This window comes from Gekko japonicus, unplaced genomic scaffold, assembly GCF_001447785.1.
Source record: "Gekko japonicus isolate JY-2015 unplaced genomic scaffold, Gekko_japonicus_V1.1 scaffold374, whole genome shotgun sequence".
Lineage (NCBI taxonomy): Eukaryota > Metazoa > Chordata > Lepidosauria > Squamata > Gekkonidae > Gekko > Gekko japonicus.
The window spans coordinates 1,165,000-1,184,911 of NW_015176463.1; positions in this window are offsets into that span (position 1 = coordinate 1,165,000).

Genomic DNA, 19,912 nt, shown 5'->3' on the forward strand with positions numbered 1-19,912 from the left:
CCACGTGAAACTGGGTAATGTGAAATTCCCCATGCTGTTGCATTATACTGTTATAGCACTATTAAAAAAAAGCCAGAGATCACCTGCGCAGGCGAAAAACGGCGGGAAAAAGCACATCAGAACTGGGAGAGGAAACTGAAGACTACTTGATAACGGTTTCACAGGTAAAACACTTCAGCCCCGTTTCCTAAACGGGACAGAAGCATTTGTGTGTGAAATTACAAATATATTCTGCTAGGGAACCGGTTCTAAAATGGTTCTGTCTGAAATGACAGACCAGAAACCGTTTGGGAACCGTTCCTCTTCCAGATTATGTCATCTGTCTGAAATTCCTCAAAGTCTTCACCCTCTGGTAGAAGACAGCAACAGAAGGGGAGAGATTAATTTCCCTGGGGAAGGAGTTCCAGAGCTTTGGTGCCATGACTGAGAAGGCTGTCTCCTCGGTTGTCACCCGCCTAATCACAGAAATTGGGGCACCCGAAGCAGGGCCTCTGAAGATTACAGTAGTGGTTGAACAGGTTCATAAGGGAGTAGGTGGTTGTTCAGATATGTTGGTCCCAAACTATATAGGGCTTTGAAGGTCACTAGCAGCACTTTGAACTGTGCCTGGAAGCAAATTGGGAGCCAGTGTAGATGGGCCAAGACTGGAGTGATATGGCCTTTATGACCCACTCCTATCAACATCCTGGCTGCAGCATTCTGTACCAATTAAAGTTTCCAATTAGATGTAACCGGAGCCTGCACCATAGTATCTTTTCTGCCCAGGCCTCAAAACCAGTAGTGTTCTGGATGGGGCACTGTACTAAGGAATAGAATCCTTACAGACTACGACATCACCATCCAGTTATGTATGTGTGCATGTGGTGTGTGCAAACCTGGAAGTTGGTGTCACTGTAGGACTACAGTGTAGGGACTATATATGAGAAAAAACAAAGTGTTTGTATTTATATTTCCAGTGTCTTTCCTGTGAGAATAATTATTTTTATCATATGGGGCCTCTCAGACTGCTGTGGGTTAGGGACATAATCCAGTCCTGATTTTACTGGGTGTTGACTCATAATCATGAGAGTCAGTCTGGAATCATGTACTGTGTAAGAATGAGCCACAGATGGCCCAGGGAAGAGACGTAACAAAATATTTTGCACACACAGGTCTCCATTGTTCCAAGTAGAGAACATTTCCAAGAGCAGCCACTAGAGGGTCTGCTGCTTTGTGAAGAGAGAGTGTTTGAGGCTTCTGTTGTTTTTCTGACCTCTGTTTATTTGCAGATACCCATGGAAACTTGAGATAGCCAGTAAGCACCCAGGCAGGGAGATCTGTACTATAACACAGGGTCAGTTCCTCAAAAAAGAAACACATGATATAAAAAAAGATGGCTGCCCTGTTCACATAACAGAACAAGATACTGTTTCCATTACAGTTTTCTGTCAGGTCAGCAAAGTTCTGAGTGGAAAAGAGGGTGGGGATTTTTTAAAGTCTTTGGATATTGATATTTTAAAAACCCCTCCTTCTTGTGATGGATTTTCTTTTTAATAGGGGGTATATTTGTTTGTTATTTTTCATTTGTTTCTTTGGTTAGCTTTTGGGGAGTTGTGTTGTGTTTTTTGTTTTTCAATTTGGTTTACAACTAGAAATGGGAGAACTGTGCAGAAAGCTTGGAAAAGAAAACAGCAACAAACTGTGCTTCCTCTTATAACTATATTTATGAGAACAGCATTTGTCAAACAGCTCAAACTCATTCCCTCCCATCCTGTCTCTTAAACTATTGCCAAATGCATCAAGTGTTTTTGTCTTGCGATGTTCTTGCAACTGCTGGGAAGGAAAAAGCGTTTTCCTTGTGTCTTGTGTCCCTCAGTCCTCCTGGGACTCACCGAGAAACACTTTGAATCAATCTAATGGCCTGATTGGATTTTAATTACAGGGAATAGGGTTAGGAGGTTACTGACCTTGGTTGCTCCTCTGCAACCCCTGGAGAATGAAAACCATTTGAGTTTAATTTACTGCTTTCTGGCATCCCTGCACGCACTGGTGACCTCTAGACACTGTCTTTGTGTCTAAATGTCTGTCAAAACAGTCCTTCAAGAACTGAACTTAAGTCGTGCACAGTTAAGAAATACTTGGACTCAGGGTATCGTTGCAGTGTGAGAAAAGATCAGAGAGGCCATTACGTTTACTTGTGCAACAAAAGCTAAATAGTAATTAAAGAATACAGAACATTATAGGATCTGGTACATGGGGCATCTAAGTATAGGTCAGTAACAAATAGCAAAGGATTTACAGTATGGGGGAAAACCAAAGAAACTGGGTACAAGATTGAAAGGGGAAGATAAATGATGTTTTATACACTTTTAATATCATGCTGGAATTTGTAACAATAGCTCATGATATAGGAAAGGATTTAAAGTAGTTAGACATCAGATAAAATACCAAAATTACAGATTAAATTACACTGTCCTTCAGTAATAGTAAATGTGGCCTAGGGGTAACCTGAGCCTTCCTTTACATAAGAACATAAGAGATGCCAATGTTGGATCAGGCCAAAGGCCCATCCAGTCCAACACTCTGTGTCACACAATGGCCAGAAATACCAGTGCCATCAGGAGGTCCACCAGTGGGGCCAGGACATTAGAAGCCCTCCCACTGCTGACCCCCCCCCCAAGCACCAAAAAGACAGAGCATCACTTGCCCCAGAGACCCTATCTATACCTTGTGACTAATAGCCACTGATGGACCTCTGCTCTATATGCTTATCTAATTCCCTTTGGAAGCCGTCCATGCTTGTAGCCGCCACCACTTCCTGTGGCAGTGAATTCCATGTGTTAATCACTCTTTGGGTGAAGAAGTACTTCCTTTTATCTGTTCTAACCCGACCGCTCTGCAGTTTCATGGAGTGCCCACGAGGTCCCAACCCTTTTATCATTCGAGTTGCCCTTTTCTGCACTTTTCCAAAGCTATAATATCCTTTTTAAGGTGTGGTGCCCAGAACTGCACACAGTATTCCAAATGAGGTCTCACCATTGATTTATATAGGGGCATTTCTAATAGAAGAATGGTTATTGTGTTGGGACAACCTTTGCTGCTACAGTTGCCAGTATAAGGACCTCCCTTCACTCTTAGGCATGGAACCAGCTGAAATCCCAGAGGGATTTCTGTCAACACAGCACAACTTTCTCACCTCCTCCTGCCTGGGCAGTCCCAAGTGCTCTTAAAATGTTGCTCCTGAGGGACAGGAGAACACCAGGAACAGCATAAACAGGGAAGTCATAGGTGTGCTGCAGGCAGGAAGGAACCAGTGAAAATCTCATCCCCTTTTCTCACTGGAAATGTTCAGCAGTATTCATAGGTTAGTGCAAGTGTTTCTAATGCTCAGGTACAACAGGATTCAAATTCAGGTCCTGGGAGAGCAGAGAAAGCTAAGACAACTAACAAGGATTCTGTCCTCAAAGGGATAGTGTTTGGCAAAACTTCCATTGGGTCTACGTATAGGCAAGTTGCTTTATAGCCAGTTTGGTGTAGTGGTTAAGTGCACAGACTCTAGTCTGGGAGAACTGGGTTTGATTCCCCACTCCTCCACTTGCACCTGCTGGATGACCTTGGGCAAGCCATAGTTCTGGCACAGCTGTTCTTGAAAAAGAGCAGTTTCTGTCAGAGCTCTCTCAGCACCACCTACCTCACAGGGTGTCTGTTGTGAAGGGAAATGAGTTTGTAAGCTGCTCTGAGACTCCCTTGGGTAGTGAAGGGCGGGGTATAAATCCAATCTCTTTTCTTCTTCTTATATGATCCCTAGGTCACCCTCTCAGAGTTTAAGATTTATGATATTTTTGGATCTTTCAACTGCAAAAAAAGTTTATGTGGCATAGTTCTGGATCTTATTCTTTACAGAAACACACATGTAACAGAAAGTTTTAATTTTGAGAAATCCTGCAGAACCTATGAGTTTTCAGAATATAAACTTATATATATCTTGTGCATCATTGAGGGATTAATTTTACTAATTCTAAGTTTCCGCCTAAGAATTAAGTATCTTCAGGTTCACCGAGCACCTGATTAACTTACAGATTGTCAGCTAGCTGCCATTGTCTCTGGTGTTACCTGCTTAACGCTTCTTTTAACCTCCCCCCCCCCCCGGTTTTTTTGCTTCCTTATGCTTTATCTTTTCTTTGCACCCCCCCCCGGTTCTTTTGCTTCCTTATGCTTACTCTGTACTTTGCGGAACTGGCCAAGGTCATGCAGCTGGTGGTGGGAGTTGGTGCTTCGCTTGGCTTGTTATGGGTATCTAGCCTGTGAACTGAACCTGTGTTGATTGTGTAGAACTGTTATGTTCCCATGAAATGGGCGCACGTTTCTAAGTTCTATTCCCGCCAGCGGGAACTGGGCTCATTGGCCCTCACCACTGTTCCCTCTAAGCTGAGTTAGTGTGAGCTAGCTCACAGTTTTTTAGCCTCCGGCTCACACATTTTTGTCTTAACTCAGGAAGGACGGCTCCAGAGCAAACTAATTGATGCAGTAGCCAAATCGCTTGCTCACAACTTTAATGCCGGCAGCTCACAAAGTAGAATTTTTGCTCACAAAACTCCACAGCTTAGAGGGAACATTGGCCCTCACCTGGTTCAGATCTCTTTATTATGTTGCTCATATGTATTCGCAGTTATTCCTAACAATGTCCTTGTTCCTGTTTTTGAACCATCACTTTGAAATAAACCTTACTTTGATCCAAACATGGAGTTATTTTGAATGCCTGGGGATCCAACACAGATGTGTCACTGTTGCTATGTACCCAACAGAAATCCCATGTTAAGACAGTCTATGTTTTAGGAAGACAGGATTTCTTATAGCAACCCAGAACAGAATGAAGGGGCGTAGGAGGGCCCCCCCCCCGTATAGTTTAATGATCCTCACATTGGGGAGGGCAGGAAGTTAACTGTTATATATGTTAGGAACATGGCTTCAGTATTGAAGCAATATTTATATTAGTATTTAAGACAACTGAAACATACATATAAGTTTCTTCACATCACGGGAAGATAGTGTGCTATATTTAGAATTGGGTTCGAAGCATAATGCATCCTGCCTGCTTTCTTAAAAAAAACTTTTAGGATAAGACAAAATATTCCGAAATATGCTTATTTTTACAATTTTCTAGCAGTCCACAATACTAGAACTGCCACTGAAAAAGAGAGAACCCACACTTCAGTTGGTCTGAAGTTTGCAGGGAGAGTTAAACCAGGAGGAGGCCTTGGGAGGATCTGATGTACAGGCTCATAACTTTATTCCCTGTTCTCACAAGTTTGTGGTACATTATAGTAGCATTTGGAGTTAATTTTATAACCATCATGGAGAAATATAGTGAAAGAAATTATTTTTCATTTGGGTCCAATTTTTGGTCATTGGATGTGTAAGGAATATATGCTATGATCTTTATCTTTCTCCCATGAGAGGACATAAGGGGAAAGCTTTCATGGTGTCTTAAGGAATACCTTCAAGTATCTTGATTTAGTGCCATTGTTGAAGATGAGCTGGAGCCCAATTAGTACAGGGAAGTGGTGCAAAGTCTTAGCTGAGTGCATGCTGGGGGGGGGGTATTTTTATTTTGCCTTCGATGCTTTCTTACAGCAGTCTCTTAGCCTTAGTTACATATGAAGTGTAGGCAGCATTGAGAGCCAACTCCTGTACTCCAGGTGGAAGGACTCTAGCCAACATACTTGCTGACTACCTTCAAAATCTAAAGTATTTCTTCAGGTAAAGTGGAACCTTATCACCGTACTGTTTCTGCAGTCATTAAAAAATGAAAAAGCTGAACATTTAGAACGGTGTACTAAATATAAGCTTCATAATTTTTTATAAATAACAGCTGCTCTGATTTTCTGATGAAATGGAGATAAAATATTGGCAAGGAAGCAAACTCAGAACTATGTAGTATGCAAGCAATTTTGTTTGAGCCTAGGTAGACTTTGCCAGTGGTATCTCCCCCCCCCAAAAAAAAAAAATTTAAAAACATACCCTATTTTGTGTATTCCAGCTCGATGTCAAAGAATTAATCAGCATCACACCAGAAACATAAAGAAAAACTTTTTGTTAATGGACAGCATATTACATTCCCTCAAACTAACTGTCTTAAGATTCAGTCTTCCTTGTACCAGTTGCTCAACTACAAATTATTTAGCTCTGATCTGAACATGATGAATTTTGTACTCTCTCGGAGTTTTGTTTAAACTGGGACTGCTTTGTACGCTTAGTTAGCATGACAGTGCAGCACCCACCTGGGCCACAGATCTTTGGTGTGTTAACTGAACGTACATAATTGGGTTGTTCATTTCAGTTAGTCCAGGGCAAAATCACTAGATGAATTCCTATAATTTAGGCTCTGTAGCAGCTTCATGTGAGATCTTCCCTGTAGCTACAGCACCCACATTCGGAAAGTTCAGTAGAGGACTCGACAAAGCGTTCAGTTTGCAAGCAGAGAAGGACAGTGCGCAATTTATACATTGGGCATTTATGGGAACTGGCAGGTCTGTGCACATACAACCTTTCTTCTCTGCTCAGTATGTGTTGCTTGAATACGTGTGTATCTATGAACATTTTTGGGAAGTGTGAGGCAAGCAGGACACCATTTTTTAAAAATTTATTTTTATAATTTCCCAATAATAAACAGAGCTCAATAATAACACATGTGCGACTTTGTAAAAAGCAAAATAGCAATGACAGTGTAAAGAACTAGATGAGAAAATTCATGATAGTATTAACAAAATTGAACAGTACATTGAATAGGATAACATCATGAAAAAATCTATAGAGTGAACTTTTTTGCAGAAAGAACTATGTATAGCAAATCTGATTGACTCTAAGCAAAAAACACAACTAGACATTGTGAGCGATGTAAGAGGATAGTAGTTACTGATATAATAAATCCAAGTATGCTGGGTTGCGAGGCTGGAGATCAGAGGCAGAGAGGAATTCCATAAAGGGGAACCACTTCCCCACAAAGAAGCAGGACCCCATTGAACGAACGTTTTGCCAGTCCCTCTGTATATGGGTGCTGCACTCACTGGGGCCTCAACTGAGACCATAGTAAGCCATAGTAAGCCTCCTCCTGGCTCGTTGCTGGGAAGGGGGTCGGCAACGACAGAGAGATGAAGAGAGAAGGCGGCGGCGGCGAGCGAGGAAAAATGGCGGCGGCAGAAAGTGATCCAGGACGGCAGCGGCTGCTCGAGCGAGGGCGGAGTCGGAGGGTGGAGTCGGAGCCAGAGCGACGCCAGAGCGACGCAGCGACATAGGACCCAGCCACGGCAGGAGCCGTTGGGACATTGCCGGAAGCTGAGTCCGAGAAACCGCGGCGCTCCGGAGACGAAACAACAAGCCTGCTTGAAGCCTGGTCGCTAGCCATCCGGATCGTGCCGAAATAAGAGGGTGCTGGTAGGATATCCCTCCCCCTGAAGTGAATTGTGGCCCCAGCTAGGAACTAACTACAAATATGTAGTTCCCTGTAAACCACTCTGAGACCCATTAGGGGTTATGAGCGGTATATAAGTCACATGTAAATAAATAAATAAATAAATAAATAAATGGGATAAGTTGTTCATGAATATTACATTCCCTAAGCTAGGTAAATTCTTAAGGAATTTAGAGAGATCTTCAAAATCTGAATGAATACTACTTTACACAGGGAGTGATTAAAATGTGGAATTCGTTGCCAGCGTGATGGTCACAGGAATAAACAGCTCTGAAAGGGAATTATATTCATGGAGGATAAGTCTATCAATGGCTAATAGCCATGGTGGCTGAGGGGAACCTCCACATTCAGAAGCACTAAGCCTCTGAATCCTAGAGCCAGGAGGCAACGTCAGGGGAATGCCTCAGCCTCTATGCCCTGTTGTTGGCCCTCCAGAGGAACTGGTTGGCCATTGTGTGAGACAGGATGCTGGTCTAGATTGGACCACTGGTCTGATCCAACAGGGCTCTTCTTATGTTCTTATGGAGTGTTGCTTATTCTTTACATTTCAAATAATGTTGCCAAATAGTCGTTTTTGATCTTTTAAAACATATTTCATGGTTATTTCATTGTTTGCTCTTGTCCTATAAAGCATATTCCTATGTTTTCTTCCTATTCCAAGACCTACCACTTTATTAACTGATCATTATCAGAGCAGGTATACTCCTCAGAAGGTATTAAAACTGAATTTGTGCCAAGATTCTTGTGAAGTGGGTGATGATGTTTATTTAACTCTTGCCGCATGCTGATGGTCATCAAGAATGGCCTAACTAGAACCGACCCCCAACAAAAACATAAAATCCGTGGGCAAATCCCACTGAGATGAAGTATTAAAATATCGCTATTCTACCTGTGGAGTGGGAATATTACCCTAGTGTTCTAGAAGCATTCAAGTGACAGAGCAGAGGTAGAATGAGCTCCTATTGCTGGCTGTTATGCTCTTGTAGCTTGTGTCAAAAATGTGGCTTTGAAAGATGATGTATTTTCTTTAGGTTGTTCAACAGGGAAGAAAGAGATGGATCAATTTCATTAATACCAGCATTTGATATCCTCCTTTACCTCATTTAACCTCCTACCATCTTGAAGGAGCCACGTTGATCCATGTTGAACTATTTGCGTAATGAAGTACCAGTCAGCATGAACAAGAGTGACAAGAATCCTCTCTATATTTGGAAAACATTTGCAAGCCCTACACACCTAGTGGGTATCTAGGCAGGTCGTGGCTCCAATTTAGAGTTTGTTAATACCAGTACATGGTTGAAATCCCAATGACATAAGACAAAACTTCTATATGTAATTTAGGTATAATCTTCCTAATTAGAGGCAACATTATTCCTACTGAATTTTAATAATGGCCTAAGAAACACAAGTCCATTATACCGTCTTGAACCAAAGCTTGTTCATTTTTATCCATTGCTTATTTTTTCCTAGGCACTATGGTGCCCTCTAGTGTTTTCCTGGCTACAGATAGACAGCAATCTTTTCTGCAAACCATTGTTTATTACAAGAAAAGATAGTAAATTATTCCCAACTCTGCTGTATCCTGATGTAAAGCATCGAGCCACAGAAGAGATGTAAAGCAGATGCAGAAAGCAGAACCACAGGAACACTAGAATGAGTGAAGCAGTAGACCGGCATCACTCTATTCCACAGATACCATTGTGACTATGTTGCTAAGCCCCTAAGGGTAAGGAGGGGTGAATTGGTTCAGATATGCGGAAAACAAATTTTCTTGGAAAGAGAACAAAACATGAAGGGCATATGGCTAAAACAGTTTGAGGCAAACATGGGTTGTTTGCCATTTCTTGTTTATCCTAGTACAGTTTTGTTTGTTTGTTTGTTTTCAAAATAATGTGGGGCAGGGTTTTTAAAATTGTGTACTTTTAAGACTGTTCGAAAAATCCTTAAGCAAGAAAAATCCTTCTCCCATAGCATACAGAAACAAAATATTTCAAACGTTTATTTAACACATGTTAATCAAGGACTTTTGAATTCAGATTTTAAGATATGCCAGGATCCCCCAAACATCTATTCATTCATTTAGCCCTGAATTGCCTCTGTGACATTAGAGAAACTACAAAGGCAATGGCAGCCATAGAGCCTTGGAACTTTAGCCTACCATGCTCTATTGTGACATCAGAGCAGATAAACCAGCAGCATTAGGCGTGGCAGAATATGCAGAGACCTCAGATGCAGTAGAGAGCTGCACACAACTATAAGCATACATACTCTTTCAGTACATGGGCTGTGAACATTCTGTTCTGAATTTATGTTACATATAAAATCATCTGTAACAGGTGTTATGGAAGGTTTCCTAAGTTTTAGAAAGAAAACAGGCCTGTCCTGTTTTGAGTTTTCAGTTGAGCCACGAACTCCACAGAGATGAGTACAGCTCCTCAGCATTTCAGATTTTTTGGTAGGGAGGAAGGGAGGCCGAGAATCAGCATATTGTTGAGAATTTCCCCTAGTCAAACATCCATGCCTCCCCCCCCCCAATCTGTTTGTTTGTTTGTTTTGTACCCTTCATTAAAAAGAAGGCTGTGTACAGAGCACCCTAGGACCCTGAGGTAAAATCATTCATTGGTCAAAACCTCCTTTGGTGGGAAATTTAAAATGGACACTCTACTTTCCAAATGGTCCAAAAAGGGATAGAGACATGAAGGCCCAGAAAAATTCAGGAAAAAGGGTTTTTTTTCATTTTGGTCCTAAAAATATTTCTATGGAATATCTTTTTCTTTGAATGGAATCATGTGCTTTTAAAGATAAGGTTTCACTCACTCAAATTGTATAGTAATTTGGGTAACTGGGAAATTTTGGGGAGTACTGAAAAAACTTGAGACTTGAAATAAGTGAAATGCAAAGACAAAATGAAAAAGTCTGAGGATTTTGTTTTGGGATATTATAGGGAGGATGGCAAAAAGTCTATGAAACATTTTTTCATAACTGAGAGTGCAGCAGTTTGTCGCTTTCTCTTAGTTTAGCATTGGGTGTATTTGCAGTTTTGCTTGTAGAAAATGTCCTGCTGTCGGGACTCCCAGCACCCCCACACAGCTAGCAGGATCCCCCGTGCCGCCCGCAGACCCCCCCTTTTGTCCTCTGCCACTTACCTGGGGCCCCGGGGGGGCAAGGGCGAGCAGCCAAAGATTACCAGCTTGGCTGGGAGGCCACCGCCACCAGCCCATGCGCTCTCTCCGGGCGGCAGCTGCAACGGAGCCATCAGGAGCATGGCCACCTGCGCCGAAATGGCTGCATCAGGCTTGCAGCCCGGCGCGAGGGCCCACCTACACACCCGAGCCCAGCAGCCCGAACTGAGCCACCTGACAGCGCCCAGCCTCAACCTGGAAGAAGTAGCAGCCCTTCCCAAGGGCCGGCATATCCATTTATGTAGGGGGGCGGGGCTGGGAGGCAGGGAGGGAGGAGGAAGCGCAGGGAACACTGGGGAAGAGGGAAGAAGGAATAAAAGCAGGGCAGCCACAGGGGGGCAGGGATGACGACCTGGACTGGATAAGGCTACCCCCCAGAGAGAATCAGAAAGCCAACCAGCCAGAAGAAGCGGGTCGGCAGGGGTGGTGATGCAACCCCCCTTCCCCCGTTCAGGTGTCTGAGGGCCCTGCTGCCCTGAGAGGCGGATCCACTCAAACACTTAAGTATGTACGCTAATACAATCACTTTTATACTTGAAAATTATTTCTAAGTATACAAACTATCAATAAGGCATACAAAGCAAAGCCATACAATATCTCAATGATATACAGAATTGTGAAACTTAATGATATACAAACATTACAGTAGTCTCAAACAGTACACTAGTTGCTATTCCACAATACCACAAGGTATAGATAGGGACTCTGGGGCAAGTGATGCTCTGTCATCTTGGTGCTTGGGGGGGTTAACAGTGAGAGGGCTTCTAATTTCTTATTAACCTATCTATTGAACTTATAAAAAACATCTATAGTCTATGTCATAGTTCAATCCCTTAGGATGTTGCGTTTGTAATCGATTTATCCAAAATGCCTCATGCCTTGCTAAGGCTTTTTTGACATCCACATGATTATACTTATAAGTATCAAATGTTTCAAGTACCAAGAATGTAAAATCTGTACAACTATGCCCCTGTTCTACAAAATGGGGAACCAATGGAGATTCTAGATTTCTCTGTTGGATACGAGATTTATGTTCGATAATGCATGTCCGAATGGCTCTCGTAGACATACCCACATACATTTTAGGAATAGAACAACCACATTGGATGAGATACACAACCTTTTTAGTGGCACAAGTTGTAAGTTGCTTCAGTGTGACAGTAACATTAATAAAAGGAAAAGTAAATTTATTCGTTACAATTGCAAGCACACAGACTGAACATCTCCCGCGACGATGATGATCGCTATTAGCTGGAAGGCTTCTGCTAAAACTTAACACATTTGTTCAAATTAAAGAGTCCCTAATACTTTTAGTTTTACAAAAACCTATATAAGGTTTGTCCTTAGAACCCAGAATATCACTGACCAGATGCCAGTGTTTGAAAATAATTTTCTTAATACGTTCAGCATTGGTGGTATAATTAAAGGCACAGGATATGAGCTTGGGTGCGTCCTGTCTATTATTAGAAGCTAGTGAACTGCTCCTAGCTCTATACTCTGCTCTAGCTGATGCTTTAGCTATAACCTCTGTTGGATAACCCCGTGTAACAAATTGCTGATGTAAATTATTTCTTTCTTTAATATATGTTGTTTTAGTCGTTGTTATGGCAATTGCCTCTGTTGTAGCCGCCCTGAGCCCGTTGGGGGAGGGCGGGGTATAAATCTAATAATAAATTAAATAAATAAATAAATAATCTTTACGGGAAGTGCAGTTGCGTTTAAGACGCAGCATTTGAGTAAAGGGCAGATTCCTCTTTAAGTGCTGGGCGTGATATGAATTAAAGTGGAGGTAAGAATTTCTGTCTGTTGATTTAACATAAGATCTAACTGCTAACAGTCTAGCCTCAGTAACATATACTACAGTATCAAGGTAATTAATCTCCATCTTATTGATCTGGGCTGTGAACTTTATAGTTACATGTACCAGGTTGAACCAATCTAAAAATTATTGAAATACCTGTTCATCCCTAAAAATCAAAAATAAAACATCAATAAAGCGTTTTAGAAAAATAATATTCTGAAAATAAGGATTATTATCTGCATTGAGAATCCATTCTTGTTTGAATTTGGCCATAAATAAATTGGCTACAGAAGGACCGTTCTAACCCGACCGCTCTGCAGTTTCATGGAGTGCCCACGAGTTCTTGTATTGTGAGAAAGGGAGAAAAGTACCTCTTTCTCTACCTGCTCTTTCCCATGCATAATCTTATAAACCTCGGTCATGTCACCCCTCAGTCGTCTTTTCTCCAAGCTAAAGAGCCCTAAGCGCTTTAACCTTTCCTCATAGGGAAAGTGTTCCAACAATGAGTATTGTGCTGCACTAATCGCTTTCCAATCAAAAGACTCAAAGGTTAACTTATCCACAATTGGATACCATTTACCAGTTGGGTTCATTAGTTCACATTCATTTTGGTCATTCGTGTTAAAAATGGAAACGGTTTCTAATAAAAAATATTCCCACACTTTAGATAAAGAGCAATCTACCTGAGAAATCAAAATTCTCCAGGTTGTGGCAGGGAAACTACCCAAGATTTCTCTCTGGGATCTAAGAGGGCTGGGACCTATTCACGTGAGAGAGCCTCAGAACAAAGGTCTCTTGTGGGCACCCATCTCAGGAATTAGTACCTGGTTTTATTTGTTATAAACCAAAGACTAACCTTTTGAGTTTATTTTAGTTGTCTGCTTGTAGGAAATGTCCATCCCTGGTGTATGCTATGAAGCCATGGTGGCACAAGTGAGTGTGATTTTCTTGGAGGGTGTTTCCTTGCCTGACTGCTTTTCTATTGCACTTGCCTTCTGCCCCCCCCCCCAAGGAGTGTACCCAAGGTGAGCTTTTGTTGACAAGGAGAGCATTTCCACCAGCTTCCTGCTGTGTTGTATTAATTATGCTTTGTTCTGTTCCTAAAGTGCCATAAACAGTCACTGTTCCAGACTGTACAGAAGGTGAAGCTGCTGTAGGGAAGAAGTTTAAGTGTATGGCAGACAGGCAAAATTTTGACATGGCTTTAGGACTGCAGGCTGATGTTGTCTCTGCCATGCACACTACAGCTGCCTTTGAGTCAAATTAACTATAAACTCCAGGATGCCTGCTTATCTTTCCTTCTGTTAAACCATGTTCCGTGTGTGTGTGTGTGTGTGTGTGTTGTCTCTTTTTACAAAAACCAGCTTTAGAACCTAAAATTTGTTTTGCTGTTTTCTGCTAGCATTTGTAAGAACAAACACTGACACATTTGCATTTGGAAACAATAGGAATGAGAACCCAGCGCATTGTTTTCATGTTCGCCAAAATATTAGCATGTGTAGGGCCAACATGTGTATTACCCTCACAGTAAGTGGCATATACTGTCTGCTCTGCAAGTAGTTCAACTCAAGTCAACAGAACCATAAAGGAGTAATAAATTATTCAGGTTCAGGCTAGAGCAGAATCTGGTCTGTGTTTTCTGCTCTCTGCATAGTTTTGTTCTCCTTGATTTAATGGCTTATTAGAAGGTCCTCAGACATGGTCTCGTTAATTTTGATTTTATGTGCTGCCCAGTCTTAAGTCAAGTTGCTGGTGGGCATTTATCCTCATAAAACTGCAACAGCAGTACCTATATATTTGAAAGGAGAGTGGGTTAAAGGGAAAGCGAAGATGGGGATAGTTTCTGATGCTTATATTAGCACTGTAGACAGCTGCATCTGGAAGAGAGTAAAAAGAAGGAAAATGAAAACCAGATGCAAGAACAAATAGAAGTAGACCTTTTTTCAGCTAACCCTTAAATACAGCCAGATCTTCCCATTATGTAGCCATTCATTGGTTCAAATTATTTATGGGGGAAAATAAGCAGTGATGGTTTGATTATATGAGCTGTGCCAGTAAAACACACTGTGCTTTGGGACTGGGCAATATAAGAGGTAAAACTATGTGAACTTTTGATCAGCTGGTCCCACCTCCTGAGACACAATCAGCAGTATGTTAGAGATGAGGTGAAACGAAGTTTATGGTACATCCAGAGAACTGATAATAATAATAATTTTAAAAAGAGCTGAAGATGGAAGAACCTTTGCTGGATGCATTCAAGGCTACAGCTGCTATAGGCAAAAGTCTTCTCTTTAAAGATATCGTCCACATTTTATACTTTCATCAATTGCCATGAAAGCACTCCAGACACGTATCATTATGCATTACCACTTTGGGAGTTCAGTCGGGCTTTGTAGTTTCAAAACAAGCTTAAGCTTTCTGTAGAATAGTAAGGGAGTTGTGTTTCTTCTTTCTTAATTAGCATATGATGGGGGGGTCATCGCTTCCTTGGAGATGAAGAGGAGTCACCTCTCTCATCTTTCCTAACTTTTTCGGAAGTTGCTTTAAGTCGATATGCAAGCTCTCTAAGAAGCATTTTTTTTCTACCATGCATAAGAGGAACAAATAACACTTCAAGCTGAGAAACTTCAATAATTCAGGGGGGGGGATCTCTCTCTTTTTCTTCTGTTTTTAGGGGGAAATATGGATTTAACTCCCTCTGTGGCATCCCTAGATACTCATTGTTTTTAGAATTAATTCTGTTAATGAAATATTTTTTTCCTGCACTCCTTAGTATAATTTCAAGGATTTAATTTTTTAAAAATTTCAAACTGGATTGCATGTTATAAAGCAGATAGTCGAAATTTTTTGAGCCCAGGAGGCCATATCTTCCCCAGCCAACCTGCCTGTAGGCTGACTATTACATCACCACCATTACATTCCCCCCCAACATACTCCTTTCATGCACTTTTGCTGTACCTTGACTAGGTTGGTTCAGTGCCAGGGCTGAACGATGGTTTCAGTGCCAAAGGAAAGGATGTGCTTCTTTCAGAAGCTTCTTCCTTTTAGTAGTGAGAGGAACACACGCAAATTAGGAAGAAAATCTCTCCCAACACTGAAAGGGGGGGGGGAAGAGTGGTAGTGCTCCCCCCCCCCAAGCGTGAATTATCAGGGGTCTAATAATCACAAGCAACTGTGGAGAAACTTAGGGGAAATTTTCTCTTTCCCCCAAGAATTCTCCCATTTCTCTCTATTTCTCTCAGCCCCCAAACATTCCAAACACGTCGACCACCTCAACCACTCCCCTCTTTCCTTGCTGCTGCTGCTGATCTGCTCTGCTGCAAACAGACTGGTAGCTGCAGCTGGCCAGTTAATGGGCTGAACAGGCAGAAATCCTCTTCCTGCCTTCCCCTATTTTTCCATCTTCCTTGGTGCCATGGATGTTGTTTCTGTATCCTGTGAGCAGCACACTGGGAAATGTAGTCCCAAGAGTGCCTGAAAGTTTCTCATCAGTGATGGCATTTCTGATAGTGCACTTTAGCAGTTTGGATGCTACTGAAATAGCATCTAAAAGACTAGAGGCAGACTGGGCATTGAGAAGGGATTTTCTCTGTTCCACTGCTCACATGTCAATTGGCTGGCTGGTTGCTTGGCTGGCTGCCACCATCAGAACAAGCAACAGGCAAAAGGTGCTGGACTAGGATTAGAGAAACAGAGAGAAATTCTCTGACTCAGAATGTGCATCTAAGATAGAGAAGCACTATTGAAGACAGGGCCGGCTCGAGGTGTTTCTGCGCCCTAGGCAAGGCTGCCTTGCGGTGCAGATGCCAACCTCCTGGTGGGGCCTGGAGACCTCTGGAGCCAGCCACCCTTTTGCTACCGCCACCACTGCCTCCCCCCTCCCGCAGCTGTCAGACCCAGCGAGCACGCCCCACATGTTCCTGCAGCACCCTCCAAGATGGAAGAGAGATTTCTCTCGTGCTCCGCTTCCGAAGGCAGTTTGGAAGGGAGGTGGGGGGGATCCTGTCTCCAGGCGAGGGATGCTCACCGGATGCCTCTTCCCAATTAGCGAAGTGCTGACACTTGGAGAACTGCTTGCAGGCTTTTGGCGGCGGGGGGGAGGCACAGCTCGACGCCCCATCCAGGGCCCAGCACTCTAGGCGAATGCCTAGTTCGCCTAGTGGGTGAGCCGGCCCTGATTGAAGGTGATCATTATAAGCCACCAAAGCTTGTATTCTGAGCCCAGGAAATATGAGTTTCAGTAGCATCTCTAGAGGAAAACCCAAATAGCCTGCTGGGTCCAACTTGGAACCTCATATTGGTACTTAGTATGTTTCGGTTGTTTGTCCTCCACTAGAAATCATGCAGTATTTACTCCAGTGCAAGACTAAGTCCCCCCCCCCTAGATATGCCATCAAAGGGGGGGGTTGTCATATACTTGCCTACAAGTTACAGTTACATCCAGTTAGTTTGTGTAACATTTTTAAACGGGTTGTCTTCCATTAAGGGCAATCTTCCTTTTAAGTGAATGTAGTATTTGTTTTCATGTCAAGATGCTCTCCTCGTGAGAACCATTGGGTGTCAGGAAATGAGGATCTGTCACAGAATGGAAAAGATGCATCAAGAGGCTAAACAAATAAATGGATGCATGTAGTGCAAACTTCTTTATAGACAGGAGGCACTGCTAGAAAATGATGGAAAATATGTGACAGAAAAAGAAAGTTGACTCCTATTGTTTATGAGATTTCCTTGCTGTATTACCAACTTTTTATTGTCTCACATGGGTGGTAGGATTTTGGTTATTCTAGTTTGTAATTTTGGTTTTGAACAAGTTTTATCCCTCATGCTTGTCACGCATGCCACAAGAAAAAACTGGTAAGCTGTGGTGAAAAAACAATCACAAAAGCAAGTCACTGTATGTGAGTAACTGCTTGTTTCTGATGAAGGCATACCTGCAACCTTTTGTTTCCAGGGGATATAGACATTTTCCATCAAGGCCACACCTATGCTGCTGTTTTGTTAGCACTTGCATTTGGAGGATTTGAGAGTATTGCTTTAATCCAGTTCTTCTTTCAGGTAGACCTTCAGTTTCAATCAGATTTTTATGTGTAAAGTGGACATTTTTATACCTGTCACTGGGAATTGACTGGATAGTGTCTAGATCAGCTCTGATAACAAAGGATACATTGACTATACCCTCCCTCATGCCTATGAAATTCTTCACATTTTCAAAGAAGAGAGGGTTTGGAATTTCTTTTGTTTTGCTTTACTTTTGTTGCATTTAATGATCTGAAATGTTTTTTCCTAAGGCGAGCTAACCCTTTAAACGTAGGACCACAAGAAAGGCTCCCTTTCTCTGTTACGATGCCCTGCAATGTAAATATTTATTTATTCTGGGTTTGGGTTTTTTGGAGGGGTTAGTTGAATGTGTGATGATGCATCTGTTCCCTGTTTTGAAAAAGGGTATAATGAAACTTTCCCCCCTACAGTACAGCATCCACATGAAAGCACTCATTGTGCAATGAATCTCCCCAACCACGCCAGGGCTCTTTTTGTAGAAAAAGCCCAGCAGGAACTCATTAGCATGATAGGCCACACACAACAGCAAAACTCATTAGCATATTAGGCCACACCCTGACAGCACCGCTAACTAGCACATTAGGCCACACCGCCATGTTACCAGAAGTGTGGTCATCCAGCCACACCCACCTTTCCCTTCTTATTCTGTTTACCTTGTTTGTTGTCAAAACCCAGGGCTTTTTTTGTAGCAGGAATTCCTTTGTATGTTAGGCCACACACCCCTAATGTAGCCAATCCTAATGAGTTTCTGCTATTGGGTGTGGCCTATTATGCTAATGAGTTCCTGCTGGGCGTGGCCAACTCAGAAGCCAGCCGGAACTCCGTTCCTGTGCGTTCCTGCCCCAAAATAGCCCTGATTGGATCAATTATCCTGCCACAAGTTCAAGACTGGCACTTGAACAATGAGGGTTCTAGAGAAGGAAGCACTACCATTGCTCCCATTATATTATCATCCACCCAATGTGGTGTTCTTATACTTGTTTGTGCACTAGAGAATCAAGTCCCTGCCTGGTATAATCACAGTTGTATTTGAGAATTGGTAGCTGTGTTCTTATAGCCAACAAATATTACCCAACACTTTACAGTCAATATTTCTTGGTTTTCATTATTTATAGACTCTTTATAGACCCTGTATCTTTAAATGAATCAATGGATATTATTTATTTATAAGCTATTAAAATGGTAATTGGAAAGGGCTAAACTTCTGAAAGGTTGTGACATTGGCTTGGATCCACTGGAATGTTTCTGTGAACAGAAGAATTTTTGGTTGGGGATTTCCAAAATGGAATTTTGGGTTGTAGTGAGTGGGTAGATTTGAGAAAGTTATGCTCCACAGCTGGAAATCCTTCTGTCTGCAGAACCACTCTAGTGCATCCAAGAAAGCCTCTGGTAGGTCACTAAATATATTTAAATTAATAATCTGATTTCTCGAAAACACTTGAAACTAGATAATGAGCGATTTAGATAGATGCTATTAGTGTCCATACAGGTTTCAATTTCAGACACTTGAGGATGAACATATTAAATGCAAAGAGCCTGTGACATGAAATGGATGGGAACCTGGATTCAAATCCATGTTTAGCCATAAATCTTACTGAGCGACATTGGGCACTCTCCTCTTGGCTTATCCGACATAAGAGGGTCCTTGTGATGATAAAATGGGGAAACACAATTATTTTGACATTTAATTTTTTTAAAAGGATTTCTGGTTTCAAAAATGGCTTCTGTTGTAAGATTTCTTTTAAAGAATGCAAACGTATTAAAATTCACTTATTTGTTAGAAATAAACTCTTCACTGTATGTGTCCCTTTCAGGAATTGATGTACACACATCCACTTAGGGTCTTCCTCACCAAGGAAACAGGGATGTTTTACCAACACCTTTGCAGCTTTTCATGTTGGTGGGTGGTAGCTAACAGAGCAGGGGAAAGGACCTAACACAGGAAAGGGGATTTGATCCTGATTACTCGAAGTAAGTGCTTTGCGCAGTAAAAAGAATTAATCGGATTTATAACAGCTTTCAGCTGTCAACTGCAACTTTTTTAAAAATTTGAAATGATCTATTAGGAATTTTACTTTGTGTAGATTACTAAGCACAGGAAAGCCCATGTAAAACCTAGTAAATGTGCCAGGAATGCAGCTGGCCCAATCTGCAAGAAATAAAGAAACTGTTTCAAAGGGCAAATTCCCTGGAAAGCCCTGCCCCTAAATGCTGTTACACCCAACCCCCCCCCACATGTACATGGGTACCTAATCTCTTTGAAAGAAAGCAAATAGCAGCAATACCACAGTAAGCTAACTCCTAAGGGAGCCCTTAGAAGTCAGTCAAAGCTTGACAGCCTGAAAAGTTGATGAATTGTCAACACATGTGTGATCATCACTCCATCATAACAGTGTAAGATAATGCCCTCAGGAGCATTCA